Source organism: Anser cygnoides, chromosome 7, assembly GCF_040182565.1.
Source record: "Anser cygnoides isolate HZ-2024a breed goose chromosome 7, Taihu_goose_T2T_genome, whole genome shotgun sequence".
Taxonomy (NCBI): Eukaryota; Metazoa; Chordata; class Aves; order Anseriformes; family Anatidae; genus Anser; species Anser cygnoides.
In genome coordinates this window covers 2,956,524-2,973,012 of record NC_089879.1, presented here as the reverse complement: position 1 = coordinate 2,973,012, position 16,489 = coordinate 2,956,524, and the positions used below count along the sequence as shown (strand labels likewise).

The 16,489-nt window shown below is 48.6% G+C and overlaps 2 protein-coding genes across 12 annotated transcripts in view; one reads left to right on the top strand and one right to left on the bottom strand.

The window, feature by feature from the left end:
• Positions 1–12,286, bottom strand: part of INSYN2A (inhibitory synaptic factor 2A) — a 44,594-nt gene extending 32,308 nt beyond the window's left edge. The window contains exons 1-3 of one of the 8 annotated variants that reach the window (XR_010832958.1): positions 11,926–12,269; positions 9,879–11,409; positions 8,093–8,274 (exon numbers count right to left, since the gene is read on the bottom strand). The gene's annotated coding sequence lies outside the window, so the exon portion shown is untranslated. The other 7 variants (XR_010832957.1, XR_010832952.1, XR_010832953.1 and 4 more) reach the window with 7 other exon arrangements.
• DOCK1 (dedicator of cytokinesis 1) overlaps positions 1–16,489 on the top strand; it is a 281,505-nt gene that overhangs the window by 121,914 nt on the left and 143,102 nt on the right. The gene's annotated exons all lie outside the window — the stretch shown is intronic.

Sequence of the window (16,489 nt, the reverse complement as noted above, 5' to 3'; positions counted from 1 at the left end):
CTTGCAGAGTGAAGTTACGCCTGTGAGACACATCCTGTGTACAGAATCCCGTTTGTTCGCAGCTTCCAGAAGCAGTGCTGGTAGAAAATGCATCCAACTGTATAAAGGTGGGATTTTAGAGCACTTTGGATAACGAAGCGCTTTGTAGGGTACAAACCTGTGCATCCGTCAGCCTGCCATGTGACAGACGTACACTGCACGTGGATAAAATACGTTGTAAAAACTAGTGTCAAAACAAAAAAGCACTTTCATAAATATAGAGCTATTGGAAGCAAGTCTTTCCTAACTTCCATATATCCGATAAGTCAATGAGTTTGCCAAAAAAAAAAAAAAAAAGAATAGAGTAGCACAACATCCATTGTATCCTGTATTTTCAAATCTGCTCATGTGAGTTCCTGCACTATTAGGGAATTTTACCAGATATGGTATGTTGCATTAGAAAGATGCGAAATACACCTAAAATACTGGAATTATTTCTGAAGAGAGGATGCATTTTTACCCATAAAAGAGGCTCACAGAAGTTGGTTGTTAGATCTGGAAGTCACTTACTGCAAACACCTCTTAGGATACCTTAGAGTCATCAACGTTCCTGGAAGAGTCAGTTTTCTGGCACTTCACTTGACAGTAGGATCCACTAGCATACAATGCATGCTGATATTGGCTTGATACATTATTAGAATACATCCAAACAGCCTCAATTTTCAGATTATTTGGGATACTGCATTATCCCATAATCTTTGGGAATGCCGCATCACTGGGTCTGTTTGGAATGACTTAATTGGCAGAATCGTGTTATCGCCATTAATGTTGTTAACGGAGCCGCTAACCCAGATGAAACCAGGAGCCTGGTGATACTCTACAGAATAGAAATAGATAAATGCAGCACTCTATTCGGTGTTGCAGTTAATTTTAAGCGTGTCTCTAATAGCCAAAAATTGATTCTTCAAAAACGCTCGTCTCCCTTTCCCAATTGCACAGGCCTGATTGATTTAGTTAATCTAGAGTTTTCTGTTCCCTCTGGTAGCTTGGACTAATAACCTTATCAATAGCTGTGACTAAGAATGACAGCCACCAAAAGAACGAGAGCTGATTTTTTTGGAAGATTTACTCAGTTCTCAGCGTGTCCAAGGAGAACTGGATGTGCATGCTGGAAAGCAGAACGGTTGAGCCAAGAGTTGATTTAGAGTTATATAAACTTTTCTGTGTTAAATACTTTTTTATTTCGTTTCATTTATGTTTCGGACACGGCGTTGACTGCAATTTTGGTTTATAGACACTACAATGTGCTCTTCTGGGAGTGCTGTTTAACCATCTCACCTGTATTTGAGCTCAGTTGGTGCTAGAGGTCTACTCTCTTTCCATTAAGCTTAGGGCCAAAATTCATACTGATTTCATGGGGAACAGGAGCATGCCATGGGCACAGCCTGCACCTGCACGGGTAAACTGGAGAAGGAAACCTCATTATCACTTGTTTCCATTTCCCAAACTATCTATCTGTAATCCTGCTGCTCGTTACTCAACTGCTGTGTTTCCTGCAATACAAGGGAAGATACGTTGGCATACGTAAAATGTGCGACTGTAAAATATGATACACGCTGCATGGGTTTTGGATACGTTAGGAAAACTGCTGAGATGGAGATACTCAATTTGCTTGAGCACTACAAACTTTATGGCTTCCCTTGTCACGGGGCTAGTAAAGGCTTGGGATCTGAATTTCAGTTGCAGATGCCAACAGAGAGAACACATCGAAACTTTTTGTCTGTGGTTACTCTAGACAAACCCTGATTGCGTGACATGATTTGCTAAGCTAAATATTTAATGATCACAGAGCTTATTTCTCAGTTTTTAGCCTTGATTTGTTTATAAACTCCTGGCTGATTAAACTTAAGCAGTGTTCCCTTGCGTTTGAATATGGAAATAAACTGTTCAATAACAAAAAAGTGATGCACAGAGAAGCGTTAAGTTGGTACAAAATCTTCTAGTTAAGCCATGGAAAGCATCTTCTTTATTATTTCACGTTCTCAGGAGCATGTTTTATTCAATTTCATAAATGCCTCCCGTTCAATTCTTCATTCTCATTGACACTGCCCAGATTTCTTTCTCTCGGTTCAGAAGTGGCACCGGGTATGGCCAGGAAGGAGACCTGCCTTACCTGGTTCGTGCCCTTACCAGGGACAGTCCTGGTTAAGTCTGCGTCGGTAGGTAAACCACAAGTACATCTTCGCAGGACTTCACTGTCCCCTTTCCCAAACTCCTCAAAGTCACTGCACTACCCAGGGAATTAAGCTGCCGGATTTCTCTATTGATTTTTTTTAATGATGGAAAAGGAGACTTGTAACCTACCTTGTAATTTAAATTTGATTTCTGTCAGTTTGACACAGGAATGTATTCAAAGTCTAAATGTGCTAACAAACAGCACGGACTGCGTGCAACTTCCCAAGTTCCGCATGCAGACAAAAGGCCCAGATCCCAGGCTGTGCACTTTCAGGCCCAGGAAAGGCATTGGAGATGGAGCTGTAAACTTCTGTGCATGTAGTAAGAGCACAAAGGAAAAATAACGCGAGGGATTGCAAACGATTGGACTGCACTGTGTAAAGGAGAGCCCACTGCTGAAACGTATCTTCAGGCTTCTGAAGGCTGTACGTCCTCATAAGAATCCTGCTCCAGATACTGTTCTTATGCATCTAAATATTATCATAACGTTTAATGTAATTTGTTTTTCAAAAAGTATTTTACGTCCATAAGTTGCCTTTTAAGTGCATGCATAGCCTGTAGTCTGTTTCTACCATTAGTAATAGACATTTGAAAGAAACTGGGATTCACTTCCTAGAAATGAATAGAAGATGGAAGCCTGGTCTAGGTAAATTTGAAATATACTATCGTGCAGCCCAGTGACAGCAAGTTGAGAATATTCTACATGCAATCTAAATATTTTTCTTAATTTTGAATTAAATAGACTTTTTCCCTCGCTTTCAGACAATCTTTCAGCTTTTTGAGGAGTGTTTTCAGTCTTTTAGAAGGAGTCCAATTGTTACATTAACTGACCATTTTATCATACAAACTTAAAAATCATGTAGATAATGTCCTAAAGATTAATGAGTAAAGCCCAGTAAATAAAACTGGACTGATAAAAAAGAAATTCATTGGAAATTAATAATGATCTTAGCCAGTTATTAGTTGTTGCAGACACTTGTCCTATGTTACAAATGTGTATAGTTTTAATACTCAGATGTGAGGATGGAATCTGGCCTCTAGCTACATTTAAGGTATGCCCCATTTTTGTGGCTTACAAAGTCCAGATCGTTGTTAGGGGAAAAAATACTGCGCGTAGTGACACACCGAAATGACGTGTAGACCACTCTGTCTTCCTTTTATCAGACTTGTTCATGTAGAATAATAAAGTTAGCAGTGCTGGTAAATGTCAAACTATTTTTTCTTTTTAAATCTGTTCTGAAACCCTCAGGCGTTGAACTTGAATTTTCTCCCTTGAACTTCCTTATTTATTGCTCAATACCGAATTCATTCTTATTGCTGCATTTATGGATTCTGTATTTTATCAAGCAGAGGGCGAACTGCCGTAGCCTTATCATCTCCCTGCTTTGAGAAGTTTGCACCACTTCCATGAACTACAGGGCGCTGCTACCATTTGCCTAACTCAGTGCTTTGCAGCCTGTGCTCTGGAGACGCTTTGCTTTTGCTTCACTTGCGTTATTGCTGTGCCTGCCAGAAAAGAAAGCTCACGTATGCTCCCTAGCAAACGTGGTTAGCAAATGGGGAGGGGTTGTTCTGTCTTCCTGAGAAGAATTTACAGGTTCCACAGACAAAAACAAAGTTGAAACCCTGCTGACTTGAAACTGATGTTTCATTTTTCAGGAACTTTCTCCTGTAAAAACAGCTTTGGGATGCATTATTTGGAAATAATGCATTGTGCTGTACACTACAAATGTTCGGTAGAGTCGTGATGCTCAGCAGTACGATTTCCAAAAACGGTCGGGCAGTTGGACAGGATGGTCCTGGAAAGTCTGCTCCAACAGAACTGTTCTGTCTATCGATCAGCTAGGCGCAGTGATGACACAGGAGGGATTCTTAATTGCCCTTTGGAATAAGTATGATCATGTGGCATTTGATTTTCTTTTTTCTTTTTCCTCCCCCCCATTGGTAGGCTCTGTACGAATGATATATAAAAGTCATATCCCAGCTAATGGCTCAGGTGGTCAATAAATGCCTTTAAATGCTCTTGCGAGCTTTAGCTTTACAGCTGAGTGGCTGGAAATAAAATATATGATTTAATAAGCCTGTGGACTTTTAGATAGAGAAGTTACATATTGCAGGATAAACTATTTAAAACTTCCTTACAATACAGAACGGTTTACCTGAATACACAAATGATACGTGTTATCTACATGTTTGACGTCTGCTGTGTGTTCTGAACAAGAATTTGTAATGAGCCCTAGGTTTGGGTGCTTCCTGTATTGGTGCACGCAGAAGATCAAAAGGTGGCGATAAAATCCGGTACAATAAGGGTTACTTTTCCCCTAAAATGTTTGTACAACTAATATTAATGCTAGCAAGAGATCTGCACTTACATAATATAGACCCTTGTGGCCTGAGTTAGTAACGATTTCCTTCATATTGGAACAAATACAATGTCAGAAATATTGCCTGCCAATTCTCAGCATTCAGAGGGTTGACACAATATGAAACACTCGCTAGAATGTACCATGTCACAGTACTATTACAAGAATTATGCTCACTTTTAATGTATTATGCAGCTATTGCTGCTATAAAAATCTGAGTAAAGGTTTATTAGCATTATTTTGCACAGATTTACATGGCAACTCTTTCAGTGTTACAGCTGATACTTGTAGTGGAAGGATGTTGCTGAGGATGTGTTGCTAGGAGAATCGCAAATAGCTCTGCTTATACTCTACTGTCTTCCAGGAGCCCAAAAGCCAGCCTACTTTCACTGGAAGCCTTTTGTCATTTTTATGGCACTTTCTCTTAAATAATTAAAGCAGCAAGCTTAAAAACGAGAACTTAAGGACAGTTCTTAATCTGCGTTACTTTTAATACTAACCTTTAATTGTTCTCAATAAACAACAGTAGTTTTTGTGGGTGTTTAGAGGGGAGAAAAAAAAAAGTATCAAATGATGACAAGGAAACCAGTTCTGTTCAGCTTGTCTTTTTGCATCCTAGCTTTCCAAGCGGTGGGTAGGGTACAGACAGGGAAAGTTAGAGAAGCAGGTTCCAGCCCCCTGCTTGAGCCTTACAGCTTTACTTTTGCTGTGGAGGCACTGGAAGGCACCGCGGCGCTGGGCTTGGGTGCAGGGCAGGGTATGCAGGTACAGCCTCACCGTACGGGAAACTGGGTTTGGAGCCTGTGCTCGAGCGCTCACGAACGGGAGGTGACAGCCAGGAGCGACTTCCCGAGGTCAGTGGTTGTAAGGCATCCGAGCGCCGGCAGCTCTTCCCAGCTGGATCCCGGTTACATGCACACAGGCGTCAGGAGGGCATGATGTGGTGCTGAAGAACGCACTTGGGTAATTTAGGGCTAAAACCGAACAATTTAGCAGGATATTAATTGATGAATAGCATCGGTGTAGGAGATTTGTGTTGGAACTCCAGTGCTGCCACTGGGAAGTAAACCCTGTGTGATTTTCACCCTCTTGAGGAGGAGATCTGTGAACAGTTTTAATCTCCAGCAGGTTCTGGCTCTGTTGTGGTTGCAGATCGCCAGCGTGCAGCGAGACCCGAGCCTGCGGGTGTTGGGGAAATAGGAGAGGGGTGCACACATCAGCCTGACCTCTGCAACAGCAAAGGATGGTACAAAACTGAACGTTGGTTACCTAAGAGGGACATTTAATTGCTGTACTGTGAGTGAGAAATATTCCCAAATGTTGCAGAAATTCCTTCTTAAGAGCTGGTTCTACAATGCTGCTGAAATAACGTGAAGGAAGAGCCAAATTCTGGTGTGGGGTGAAGTTGTCTTTAATTCAGACATCTGTGCAAAAGCCCCAAATCTCAAATCCCAAGGTCTCAACTTCTTCTCAAATGTGAGCAATGTGGGACGAGGCTTGGAGCTGCTGAGCACCCAGGTGAAGGTGCTTGTTCCAGGTCACCAGGGAAAGTGTTTTTGGTTCAGTACAGGAAGAACTGCGTGCCGAACAAAGGGGGAAGCGATGAGAGCATGCGCATGGCTGGTACAGAGATGGAAACTGAACTGCTTCTAGGTTTTGTGACCCTGGGAGGCGACATGGAGGAAGATCTCCGCAAACACTTGGTGTTGTCAGTGGGCTATTTGTGGCAGGGATGATCAGGAAGCACATCACAACAATCATTAGAGATCTTCTTAGGGATGTTTATATGGCCCTTTTGTCAGTCTGAGTTATGTACTCTGCTTATCTTAAACTGTAGGACTGTGGCTGAGAAGTCCCCTATTATTAATCGGAATTGCCTGAATACCGCTCTAGGCACCAGAACTGCCTACTAGTCAGATAATTTGCATCATTTTTATTGTGGCTTTGTGTGTTTTTATACTCGCACAAAGTGCGAATGCAAGATATAACACATTTTTCTCACCAGCCTGCTCAGCTAGGGCTACCTAAAATACACAGATTCATCCTGAATGGAGGAAGTGAGGCCCAGCCCGTCGAAGGGATCAGTGTTATCGGTGTTAGCAGGCAGTTCAGGCGTCATTTCTCGCTGAATTCCTCTCTCCAGCACTGGGATGTTTTGTCTGTCCCTTTGTCAGCTCCTCAGAGATACTGCAGCATTTTATTTGCTGATGGCCTTGATACACAAAAATGTATTAAACCGATCCACAATTTAAATGTCTGTACTTGCAGCTATCTCCTCCTCCATTTCTGATTGCGTTTGCAGGGGAGAATAATGAATGTAACAACAAAATGGGCATGAACAACCAATTACTAATGATATGAAGGAGAGATTGGATTTGCTGTAAATGTTGTTTCTTATGCCTATGTAAGCGTCCAAATGTTATTGATCTGACTAAATTCTCTTCTTCCTCCTTTTCCCAAGGAGAGCAGAAGCAGCTAACAAGACCCAAACCACTTTCCACGTTGCTAACTTCACAGCGCAGTCCCGAAACTACACACCTGCTTAAGCAGTTTTATATCAGGCCCAAGTAGTTCTGTATCAGGCGTCATACAGCCTCTTTGCCCATTTTTAAAAAGGCACTTACGCCTTGGTTCGTGTGCCTGGGGCTTCTCTGGGCTCTGTAACTTGCAGCAGCTTTGATCTCCCTGACTCGTTCACAAGCAGCAGCGCCGCAGCTCTGGCGTGAGCGTTCACTGCTGTGAATTTTGGGGCAGCACAAAGCAGCTCCGTGCTCTTCCCATGCTTGGGGTACCCCCAAACCACCCCAGCATCCAACCTGAGGACGGTTCGGGTATGGCCCCCCAGGCTGCGGTCACAGCGGTGGGCTCTCACACCAGTTTTGTGTCTCACTGAACTCCAACACGACTTCTGAGTCCCGCTGCCGTGGAAGTGGGCTGTGTTTTACCTGCGTACGTCTCATAAGTCAGGGCAAACCTGGGTCTAAATACACAATGACAGTTTTTATTGGAAACTGTGCTGGATGTTTTTGGGAGTACAACACAGGTTTTACTGCCATGGCTTGTTTCAGAGAACTGTCTCTTGTATGACTGAATTACTGACTAGGTGTCTGCGTTTTTCCTGGAGGTTAAAAAAATGAAGAGGTGAGGAAGGGCAGCTATAAAACAAGCAAGGAACGATTTTTTCTTTTTTTTTGAAAAGCAACACAAACCAAGTAAATCCTCCTTTTTTAGCTGTTGACACTTCCTTGCTCCAGACCATACAGGCTCATCCTCCTTTGCTTTTGTTTTTAAAATAATTTAATTTTGTAACTACGTGGGCATTGTGCACAAGCATGCTGTACTGCACACAGACAGGCAAAAATAACCTGAACCACTTGCTTCTCTTCCCCATTGATGGCATAGGGTTGGGGTTTTGCCAGTATTCTTTCAGTACAAAAATATAAGGAATCACTCTACCAGGTAAAATGAAAGTAAATTCACGTAGAGGAAAAGGTCTTTGGGCTTTTAAAATTAAAAAAAAATAATAATTATAATAAAAAAAATAATGGCCTCTCTGGAGATGAGCAGAAAACTTCAGCTTTGCATCTGGAGGAGCAGGATGGCCAGGTGGAAATCGGAAATCAGTACGGGAGGAAGGCATTCTTTGATGCACAGCACTGATGCCAAAATGGGACAATGCAGCTGAGGTAGACAGCACCTATAGGAAAAAAAAAACTTCATGCAGGACTTCCACAGTGTCCATTTGTTGTAAGGAGTGAGTGTGTGTGTGCCAGGCACTGCAGGTTTTCTTTCTGCAGATTTGGTAAATTCCGTGCAAAGCTGTGTGCTTACATGTTCTTAGGACCACTGTCAGACCACATTTTTTTAACCTGTTCAATGAAACTGGTGTTAGAGAACTTCAGAAAGCAAACTGGGGGTGTTTCTGCAGGAAAAGCTTGTGTAAGTAAGCCCTTTATTCATGACTCTTTTAGTCCTCTGTTGAAATGTTTCTTTTTGTGTACTGCTGCCTGATTGCACTGAGAATTAATACCAAAGTCTCTTTTCGAATAGCAGAAAGCCCCGTACAACCTGGCCCCACTAAGCCAAGCAGTTGAATTTCTAACCGAGGTGACCACAGGTGGGCAACCCTATTACTGGTTACAAATGAACTTCTCCAGCCTGTGCTCTAGTAGCTGCAGCATCAGGTATATTTTGCCTTAACATTTGCCTTTGTGAGCTGTTTCACTCACTGTTTCGGTATGGACTGAGTTTGAGGCCAAACGATCAGCGAAGCGCGGGGATTTGGGAATTGGGCATGTGGAGGAACTTCTGCACCCCCTGTGAGGACAGAAATCTCCTCCTATAGAGATAAGTTAAGAGGTTCACGTCTGCATCCAGCTGCTGTAGGACCGAGAGCTCTTCAGACCCAGGGCTTTGAAGTCCACCTGTTTCTCTCAGACTGGGAAAACGGCTCTGACCCCTCTGTACGCTTCTGTATTTAAATCTTGGCTTTGGCTGTGATAACTATCACTGGAGTAAAGTCAGGCCTGCTGTCTTTCTGCCACTAAAGGGGGAAAAATAGGTAAAGAGGAAGACATGAAAAGCAGCTGTTGGATTACTGAATTATTATTCTTACAACCTGTTATCGTTGCCTATGAGACTGGTGCTCATATATATAACTGGTGACTTTTAAGCAGGTGACTTTTAAGGCATGGATCACCCTGATGCTGTACAAATGTGTAGACAAGTTGAACTGCTTTGGAAGTATTAAGGGATCAGCAGAGAGCTATTTCCTGCCTGAATGTAGTAGCATTGTAGTAAATTGACTTCAAAGTGATGCACCACTAAAATCAGAGAATGCTCTGATCCTATTCTGTGTAGTCAGTAATAATCTGAAAGTTCATACCTGATGAGTGGCACCTGTGCACGTTCATAGGTTATACGGTATGTTTCTATGCAGAAACAAAGCAACCACCACTTCTCAAACGGCTACATAGGAGATACCCCCCAAATTCACCACACTGAGGCTTTTTGTACTTTAAATGTTTGCAGTCTCCTTTCCCTAAAGCCTGTTTAATTTGAAAACTGAGCAAGCAAAATAGTAGGCAGTACTGTGCTCTATAACAGACACAGATTTGTTGCTTACACTTTTTTTAATATCTCGCACAGATTTTCAGCAGTTCTTTAAATAGTGGCTGTCATAAGGCACAAAATAATACTGCTTTAACCGCTAATTTAAGCGCGCTTTGTATGCGACTCTGTTCTCTAACATTCGAGATTCCCTGTAGTTCCCTCAGGCACGCATGAATTTTGTGACTGTACCTCCCAAGTTCTCCCTGCCCGAGCTGACTCCGCTCGCCTTGAGGTGCCACCACAGCCCGGCTGCTTTGCAGAGGCACCCTGACGTCGTAGCACAGGTTTTGGGCAAGCCGGGAGGTTTCGCTGCCTCTCGCTCCCCCACCAGCCGCAGGCAGAAGCGGTGTTGCGCGGCGCCGTTAAGGTCGCTTTCAATTTCTCCACCCCAGGATAAACACCGCGGTAGAGTTGGTGGCGTGTCCTCCGAGCAGAGCAGCGTGTCGCTCAGCCTGGGTTCCCCAGGAAGGCACCGGTGCGTTGTGGTGACCAACAGCGTTCGCTCCCCGGTAGTGCACGTCAGGAGGACGACTCGCTGTGATTCGGCACTCGTGCAGGCTCCTGGGCTTCTCGGCTCCGTTTCCCTTCCTACGTGGTAATCCTGCAGGGAACTTAGCTGCTCCTTTCACTCCGAATTCATTACAAAGGCTGCGCATCTACTGTACAAAAATACCGCTGTCGGTGAAATAGTTAACCAGGGAAAAAACGCAGCAGTGATCTTATGAGCTACTTGTTCGTGAGCTTAATTAGTGGGAAGGGTGCTGTGAATGTTAAGTGCTGTCCCTCCCGATAAGTCACTAATACTTCGTGGTGCTGCTGCCCAGCTGGCTTTTTGTTTTGTGTGCGTGTGCACATCAATCTGGGGGAAACACGCTGATTTCACTCAAGATTACAAATCTTTTGAGCATCCTGTTAAAAATACACAGAATTAATAATTACGCAGCCCTAAAGAACACATTTTTCATCAAGGGCATCATGACGTCCTCACCAAAAAAAAAAAAAAAAAGCTTCTTCAGTGCTTTAGTGTCAGCCTTGAGCAATGAGCTCATTCGGGGAAGACAATACGCTTTAAATGCAACAGCAACTTCAACTCCGGGCAGTAATTTTATTTCATAACTGCTCGTTATAAATATTAGGCTTAGCACGGTGCAGCATCTGTTTCTCTTGGAGCCAAGGACTGTGTGCCATGGCCGGGCAGAATAAGCCCCTAGGTGCCAAAGCAGGGGTATCTGGGCACCGAGACATTTTCATCTGAGCTGCTCGGATGCGTTTCTAACGCTAGAAAAAAAGCCGGCTTTGAACTTGAGACTGGTTTTTGTACTTGGAGAGGAGCATTGCTGCCGTACGGGAGGGAAGGCACGGGCATCCTGCTCGAGCACCGCCAGGCTTCACCCCAAAAGTAAGGCACTGCGCTACTTGTTCTCCACGCTTGACATTTTTCCTGTCGCTCCGTTCGCTTGAAACGTTACATTACATTCAGTACGGGGGCTAGGATGGTTGCCCGTCATGTGATTTTTAGCTAGTAGTTTTTCATCCGGCAGCTCGATTTTAACCTTGATACGCACGGCGTTTGTCAGCGCTGTAAATACGAGCGGCGGTCACACCGAGACGCGGAAGCGGAGGGGGGTAAATCTCCCGTTTCTGTCAGCCCCGACCTGTTACTGTTGGTCTTCTGCAAACACTTTGCTGCCTTCCACAGAAAAATAACGCTTCCTGGAGGCTGCAAGGACAGCTCTTCCTAAACTTCCCCCTCAGCGACCCCCAGGAGTTGATTTCCCCCCCCCCCCCCGTGCGGGCTTGCAGCAGCTCGGACCCCCAAGGTCAAGCGGGGCGCTCGGCTCCGGGGGGCCAGGGCCCGGGGGGGCTCTGCCCTCAGCAGGGCGAGCTGGCGGGGCCGAGCCGAGCCCAGCCGGGTGCCCTGAGCCCGGGCAGAGCAGCCCCGGGGTGCGGGGCTGCAGGGGAGGCCGAGCGGTGCCGGGGTGCCCCCAGCCCCGGCTCCTACCTCGGGGGGGGGGGGGGGGCAGCCCCTCACCGGGCTCGGGCACGGCCGGGGGGGCTCGGGCACGGCCGGGGGGGCTCGGGCACGGCGATGGGGGCTCCCCCCGGCACCGAGTCCCTGGGGCGGCCGCCCCGTTGCGTAACGCTGCCGCCCGCCCCCCGCAACTTTCCGCTCCGCCGCGGGGGTCCCCCGGTGGGCAGGGGCCGCGGCTGCCCCCCCCCATCACCCCCCCCTTACCTTGCGCGTCCTCACCAGGGCGTGCGGGGCTGGGCGCTCCCTGGGCGCTGCATCGCTCTCCGGGCGGCGAGGCTGCCCCCGGCTCGCAGGCGCCGGGGCCGGGGCCGGGGCCGCCCCGAGCAGCGGGCGGGCTGACGGAGCCGGCCCCTCAGCGGCGGCCGCGGGAGCGCTGGCTGCAGGCAGCAGCCGCCGCCGCCGCCTCCGCGCCTTCCCCCGGCGCCCTCATGGGCTGCGGAGCCCGGCTCGGGGAGCGGGAGGCGCTGAGGGGAGGGGGGGGGGGGGCCGCGGGCCGGCTGCCCGCCGCCGGGAACTTGTTGAGCGGGACCCGCGCTGCGCGGGGAGGAGCCGGGGGCCGGGCCGGCGGCGGGGGCCGGGCCGGGGGCGGCCCCGGGCCGGGCTAAGGGAGGGGGGGGGGGGGCGGAGGGGGGCAGCGCTCGGCTGCCGGCACCGGGGGGCGGCCGAAAGCCGCCCGGGTGGGCTCCCGGCGCCCAGCCGCCTCCATCGCGGGGATCAAACGGGAGCGGGGGGGGGCGCGGGGAGCGGGCCGCGGGGCGGGCGGTGGCGGTAACGGTAACGTCCTCCCAAGTTCCGTCCCGCCCGCCCTCCGGCCGCCTTATCGCCCCGCGGGGGCCTCGCGGCAGGCAGGGCAGGGAAGCGAAGCACACGTTGCCCTGGAACGGGGCGGGGGCGGGCGAGCGGGGCTGCCCGGCAGGACGGGGCACGGGGGGGGGGGATTCACCCGCATCGAGGGGCAGTGATCGGCCCCTTCCCCCGGAGGATCCCAGCCCGAGTGCTGCTCAAGAAACGTGTGTGTTGGTTTTTTTTCGTGTCTCTCTTTTTTTTTTTAACCACCTCCTGAAACTCACTCAGCCCAGTTGCCGCCAGATAGCCGGCGGTCAGTCCGCAGCAGCAGCAGCAGCGGCGATGCTGAGGGCCTTGGGTCCCTGCGGCAGGGCTGCAACCAGCGGTACCCCCGGACAGCGGGACGAGCGGGACGGGCCCTGGCACAAAACACCCCGCTGCAACCCGGGCCGAGCGTGCACCACGCCATGGCATTGCCACCGCAGGGTGAGACGCCCGAGCTGGGCGCCGAACCAGGCAGCGCATCTCCATCCCCGGCACGGTGCAGCAGCGGCACTGGCTCCGGTCCTGGACAGCTTTCTGGAGTGAATTAGCTGGAGCAGACCGTTGCACCAGCGATCGCACGCTGCTGCTGCTGCTGCTGCGGCTGTGGGGCCTGATTTGTGCCAGCTTTGCTATCTTTACGCGGGGCTCTGTTGGTAGAGCCTGGCGCCGGGTGAAGAAATCCTCCCGGACCCGTTCGACATGTAAAGCATCGGTGCGGGAGCACGGAGATGAATTCACAGACATCCTTGACGGTTAAATCGCAGTTTAGCTGTGCAGGACTGGATCAGAGGAATGTTTCACAAAGCAGGCCGTCAGCAGAGGGCAGTTAAGTTGCTCTGCTTGCCTGCTACCTGTCCAGGTGCTCCCCTGGCCCGCCGCCCTCCATCCCTCAGCTGTGCAGGCTTACCAGGACCGAGGGCACGCCGTCTGCGTCGCCTGCTGCTCCACCCCGGGAGCCGTGCCACGAGGGCGCGAGCTGATGGCACACCTAAGGTTGCAGTTTGGGATCCCTCTGGGTATCTCAGATGAGACGTTTTTCCAAAGAAATAGGTGGGAAGAACTTAAATATCAATTTGCTTGAAAGAACAACAAACACCGTGCTTTTTTTTGTTTTCCTGTTCAGCCCAGATTTGCTGTATCCCAGGACCTCTGTGTTGTTTTTTATACCGAAATAAAATTGTTCTCGGCTGCAGCCAGTATATAAACATGGGTAAAATGAAATGGTGCGGTGATCACCTTTTAGAGAGGTGTGCTAATTTGACAGGAGAAATAGATCACCTGTAGTAGATGCAGTTACTTTTTCACAAGCTGAGCACGTGAACCGTGCGACCTGCGTCATGCAACGTGCAGACCGTGGCTGCTGGAAGGAATCACTCCCGCTGTATAACCTCAGCGACTTGAAAGGAAAAGCCCTCCGACAGAAGCAGCAGTTAAAAGAGCTGCTGCTCCAGTTAGTATTTTCTCCATCGTCATATTTAGAGGCCCCTGTCCCAGGGCTGATTATTCTTGCACAGCATTATGCATATGGCCCATTTATAAGGCTAGGCAACTCTACAGCGCTTTCTGTAGATTTTATGAGAATTAGAAAGGTCTTTCCCGTTGCCCTTCAGATTCCTGCTTGTCCTGCATGTGTGTAAGCACTGTTGGTGTAAAATACTGCTAGCTTGTACAGAGGGTTCAGTTACTCATGGTTTGTGAAAAATGACATGATTCCTGATGATCATGCTTCACATCACTGTAAGAGCGTAGAGAAGTAAATACACGGGGGAAATGGAGATGCTTCATCATCCCCCTTGCCAATTTTTCAGCCTTTAAAAGATGCCGAGTGCAACTGCCACAGGTCAAAATTATGCTGGAACAGAGAGAAAGCTCTGACCTCAACCTGGTGAGATGCAAAGAGAAAAAAAAAAAGACAATTTATTATTATTTCTAAAGTACAAATTCATTTTGTTCTAGTGGACTGACCTATCTTGCCATATCACCTTTTTCTGCTGTTTGGCAGGAAGGAGGGGGTGGTTCTCGGGGCTGGTTGTTCCCCCGCCACGTGGGGGTGTGCTGCTGGAGGTCCTGCCTTGGACTTTTGGGGGATGCTGAAGTGGTCAGGCTGTGTCTGGGAGCAGGACGGTACGTATTTAGTGGCATCTCTGGACAAGCAACCACCGCAGTAAGGGGGCCTTCTTCCACACCTCCTTCACAGCGAAATGGGGAGGCATTTGGGGAGGCATATAGGCATATTTAGAAATGCAAGTCTTCCACAACTTGTTATTGCAGTATTCAAGTTTTGTGGGGTTTTTGTTTCTTTGTTTTTCGCTTGTTTGTTTTTTTTCCCCACTTACATTCAGCTCCTGGAAGAGCGTGAGGACACAGGGCACGACTGACTGCAATTCTGGTGCGGCGCTTGCATGGGGATTTCAGCACGTGCCCTCTCGGCTGCCAGCATTTGGGACATATGCTTCCCGTGCTCGGTACAGCTGCGAGGCTTTTGGCTAGTGGGGATCGTGAGGCTGCTCGCAGCGAGCGTCTCTTGCCTGGGAGAGACGCGTGTGCTCTGAGCAGGTGTTCGCTATGATTACACTCCGCTAGAACGTGCAGGTCCTGCAGAGCAACGCTAAAATGTAAATTTCTGGAACAGTCTAGGAAGTTCTTGTCAGTCCTTGAGGAAAGACGCTCAAATCCAGCTCAGGGAAAAGCAAGTGGCAGCCAGAGCTCTACTTCTCTGCCAGGTGTGCCAGCTGACGCCAGCACGGAAGGGATGATAACCCACACCGAAGCCGTTTTCCAAATCAGCATGCAAGCTGGTATTTACACTTAGCCTGGTTTAAAATGTGTGTTGTGCACTGGAACCCAGGCCCAGGAATGAGTTCGGAGTTTTATCAAAAGGGGAAAAGTCAAAGAAAACACGGCACCAAGTGCATGAGTGAATGAGGGGAGGGCAGCGATGCCGTCCCTGGGGGAGTTAGGGCTACGGGGTAGGGGCGCTGCGCGGCCTGTCTGACACCATCACAGCAGGAACCTGGCCGGCAGGGCTTCCTTCTGCCACGTTGTCCTCCCAGACCCCTTGTTTCATGTCGCTTTGGTGGCGCGTCGTGTGACGGAAGGCGTCAGTCAGCTTCTGTCCCAGTGAGGCAGCGATGCTTCAGGCGGCCCAGGGGGTTCATCCTTCCAGTGGGATGGCTGCCGCTGGCAGGTGCGGGTTTTGTTGTCATTTGTTTGTTTGTTTCTTTGGTTACACTGAACGATTTATGCCTGCCGCTTGTTGTAGGTTAAGTGACTTTCTTAGGGGCGGCTAATTTCAGTGCTAACAGTAAATACAGGAGCTCGGTCACGGGGAATACACAATCAGCTGGGACTGGTCTAATTTATCGCGGGACCTTACTGCCTCCCTTTTAGTTGAAAGGAGAGTGAGATTTACTCGATCCCAGACAGGGAGGCATGAAAAAGGTTGTGCCTTTTCAGTCCGTAGTCACCTGGGACCGGCGCTATCATCCCACCCTTGCTGAAGGCCGTTATTTTCGTGTTGCTCAGTCGTCGTTTACGTGCCAGAGCCCGTTACTTCCATGCCCGCGTATGATAGCTGTGTCGCTTTCCGGTCGGGATCTGTTATTTACTTATTTACTTACTCCAACCTGCCATGGGAAGAAAAACGGAGGCGCGTTCAATATGCTGCTCTCCTCCAGCTGAGGTGAATGCAAACTTGGCTTGAATTTCAAGCAGGTCCTCCTGCAACCACCCCCCGCGGCGCTCCTGGCTTTGAGGGAGGACGCGGCCTGCTTGGCTGCCCGACAAAGGAGGAAGGCCTCGGAGTCACGTAGGGCAAAAATTGGGGAGATTTAATTCAGTGTCTTACTCCACGGTAAGTTTTATTCCGTGAGCTTGGACAATTCATTTGAGACGATGCTTATGTCTGGACTTTATCTATGAAGTGCGAGCAGTTGCA